The sequence below is a fragment of the Lathyrus oleraceus genome, chromosome 2 (assembly GCF_024323335.1).
Source record: "Lathyrus oleraceus cultivar Zhongwan6 chromosome 2, CAAS_Psat_ZW6_1.0, whole genome shotgun sequence".
Lineage (NCBI taxonomy): Eukaryota > Viridiplantae > Streptophyta > Magnoliopsida > Fabales > Fabaceae > Lathyrus > Lathyrus oleraceus.
In genome coordinates this window covers 480,534,986-480,538,693 of record NC_066580.1, presented here as the reverse complement: position 1 = coordinate 480,538,693, position 3,708 = coordinate 480,534,986, and the positions used below count along the sequence as shown (strand labels likewise).

Genomic DNA, 3,708 nt, shown 5'->3' with positions numbered 1-3,708 from the left:
TTGGTTTGGATATTTTGAATCAATGATGAATTGGAGTGAAATAAATCAATCAATACTTAATTAACCAAATTAATTAATTAAAGTTTGATTGAATTGATTAATTAAATTAATTAAAACTAATTATCAAAATTATTTATTTAAGCCAAATAATCATGTTAATTAAAATTAGTTAATAGTAATTAATTAATTAAGCAAAATATCAATTGATTAATTAACTTAATTAAATGAAAGAAAATATATGATAATGGAAGGCATGGTTTATGATATGCAATAAAAGTATTTAACTCAATTTCCTAGATCTGTTTAAATTTGATTTTTTGTTAATTAATAAAAGAAAATAATCTCATCATTAAATTTGTTCATAACTAAATGACCTGACCCGCTAATTAAAATGAAATATGTAGTAAATTGATTATTAGAATGATAATAATTAAGTAAAATTATGATTAAAAAAAATTGTAAGGTGGGGTGCACATTATTGGGAATTTATGGGCCAGAACCGAAAGGCCCGAAGACAAATCCACCTAGGTCGACTTTAAAATGAAAAAAAAGGAAAAATAAACATCACTTTTCGAATGCTTTTCTCTCTCTTCGATTTCTACCCTGAAAAACGCTCTGTACAAAGCGTCTCTCTCTCTGACCTCTTCGTCGGAGAAGAGAGCGGCGGGCGACCGTTTGCGACGGCGCCGCTTCAATCTCACGGTGGTTCAACCACACGCGACCCTACCCCACCTAAACAAACCCTCTGAGTTTGAATCCAGGCTCGGATTTCAAAAAAAAAAAACCCCATTCGTCCAGATCTTGAATCCCAAACGTAACCCTAACTTTTAACCAAACCAACAACAACAACAGTTCGAAGCAAACAAAGAACGAGAGCTTCGCATGCATGAAGATCTAGTTATGAAGGCGATGCGAGGAGATGGAAATAAGAGGAAAAAAACCCGACCTGAGGCTTAGTTCGACGACGACGCTCCCAACGAAGCCAGGTAGACGAACTCTCCTTCACAACTTCCTTCCTCTGTTTTTGTTTTTAGGTTTTTTTGAAATATATTGCTGCTGTGTATTCTGGGTTTAAAAAATTGCTCTGTTATCTCGTGTTCTTTCTTAGGGTTTTTGAGAAATAATATCTTGCTGTGTGTTTCTTGCTGTTGTGTTTTGCTGTTGCGTTTTGCTATTAACTTTTTTAGGGCTTTCAGAAAAATGCTCTGTGTTCTTGCTGTTAACTTTTTTTTATCAATTGCTTAAATGACCAATTTTAAAGCCTTGAAAAAAACTCCTTTTTCAATTTGTCCCATCCCAGATTATGTGGGATTTGATTTCTGTTGATTTGTTCTTGTTTTAGACCATTGTTAAAATGCTTTTTGGATATTCATGTTAGTCTTCTGGGTAAAGTTTTGAACCAAGTAATTTATTTAATTATTTTTCAGTTCCTTAAGCGCTTCTAAAAAGTGCTTTTTAATTAAGCTGTTTTTTCTCTTTGCAGGTTACAGGTGAATTGACTTGATGGAATGGAAGGTGGCTGCTCCAAGACAACAATTTTGAGGCGCGTCCAACTCCAAGGAAGGTCCAATGGTCACCTGGTTTTGGTCCCTAGAATCCTGTTTCCAACAGGAACACTTTTTCATTTAATTAAAATGTAATTGCTTAGGTTTTTTTTTAAAGACAAATATGTGTTTGGACTATTTGTAACCCGTTGGATTTGAAGTCTAATAGCCATTAACAACTATGTATTCAACATGATTTTAAGATTATTTCAAACAATTTCTCCATATTAATTTTATGTTATCTATGTATATATGTAGAACTTTCATGTATGAAAGTAAAACAGACCTTGGAAATGGATTAGTGAATTCAAATATTTGAATGCACCTCTTTAATCATGTCCTAACGAAGTAGTTGTATGAATGTGAATGGAGTTATAAAGTTCAAAGTGCATTCTTAACCAAGCATGAACAAGTAGCATGAAACAGATCTAATTCAAAATGTATGGAGTTATAAAGTTCAAAGTGCATTCTTAACCAAGCATGAACAAGTAGCATGAAATAAATCTAATTAAAAAATGTATGGTATGTACAAAGTGAAAAGATGATGATTATGAATGTGGTCGACTTATGATTGAAAATTTCCATGGAAAGCTTGAAAAGAATTGAATCATTACTTGTATAAGACAATGTGATGTGCATTGATTTATGAAAAGAAAGTGAGTGGTTTAGCATGTTATGAAGTGTAGTTTGGCCTAGAATTGGTTTTTTATGAAATGAATAACTATGATACATAAAGCATGTTGATTTTGTCAACAAATGTGATGGAATTATATAAGGTGGAATGTGTAAATGGACTAGTAAATAGTGATCATAGAAATAATAACATGGCTCTTAATACTTACTAATAAGAAAATAGATTTTGGATTATTAATGTAAAAAGATTCAAACCACATTTTAGATTATGAACACACTTATGCAAATGGGTCTTTGAAACAAAGAGATCTCATGGGTAAACCACAAATGGCCGGACGAAATTGGGGTATGACACTAAGCAGCCGAAAACAGTACACCGTATCACTATTCACAAAAATTTGAATAACTCAATAAGGGAAGAGGCAGCCATGAACAATCCTACTGTTCTAAAGATTATTCATGTTTGTAGATAACTCAATAAGGGAAGAGGAAACCTAAAAATACTCAGGGAGGGTCCACCACACCATATGCTCAACAGATAAGGGAAATGGCATGTATAGTAAAGTCACTGTTTTCCCTAGATGGCCCCACTGAACCAAGAGCTCTTGTGCCAATCATGATCTCTATGGAGGAGGGGAACACTCTCAACGCCAATATCCTTCAACTAAGGAAAGAAAATGAGGAATTGGAAGAGAAGTTTTACAGAACTACGTGTGAGAAAAAGCAGTTGAACAAAGACCTTAATCAAGCACTAGAATAAATCAAGAGGAGTGAGGAAATGACTAGAGTGGAAGAGGATAAAAATAAGCAAGCTTATGTGGACCTTATGGTTATTAGCTCAAGCCTCAGAGCACATAAAGATGAATTAGATAGAGCCTGGAGCCAAAGGGAGTAATGGAAAAATACTTGGCTGAATTCAACCCAAACCTAGAAGGAAGTGAAAGAAGAATATGAAGTCCGTATCCAAGCTTTGGAAGTTGAAGTCCAAAGTCTAGCCAATGCGCTTAGTGAAGCCAGATGCCAAGCTATGGATTCACTACTACAAAGAAGAGTCGATGAAGGACTAACTTCCAGATGTCCTTCTGAATGGAAGATATCCTATAAGGAGGTGGTAGATCTGAAAAGATAGATGAATCTTATGGAAAAATATTATGATGAGATGAGGAAATGGGGCACTTACATTGTGGGCATAATACAACAATGGATGACACAATCGAGGAAGTCAAGGCTATTATGCTGAATCTTCAAAAGCAGGCTAAACATCACAAGGAGAAATACCTAAAGCTGGTCATACTATCCAATGACTTGATTGATGAGATACCCCAAAGTTTGAGGGAGGATGAAGACATGAGGAACATATTCAAGCCTCAGAAGGAGATCTGTGACTTCACCAAATTGTGCAGCCACATGGTGGACGAGTTTAGAGCTAGGATTAAGGAACGTTGTTATAAGTTTTTATTGTAATGGGTTTTTAATTTTGTGTGTTTCCCTTTCTGCAATTATGAATAAGCTTTGGGTTTTCGTTGTTACC

At 34.6% G+C, this 3,708-nt stretch overlaps 1 long non-coding RNA gene across 1 annotated transcript; it reads left to right on the top strand.

The window, feature by feature from the left end:
* The first annotated feature begins 562 nt into the window (after positions 1–562).
* On the top strand, positions 563–1,769 carry LOC127120640 (uncharacterized). Its single transcript, XR_007803232.1, has 2 exons — positions 563–986; positions 1,484–1,769. It is a non-coding gene; the product is annotated as an uncharacterized LOC127120640 (long non-coding RNA).
* Positions 1,770–3,708: the final 1,939 nt, after the last annotated feature.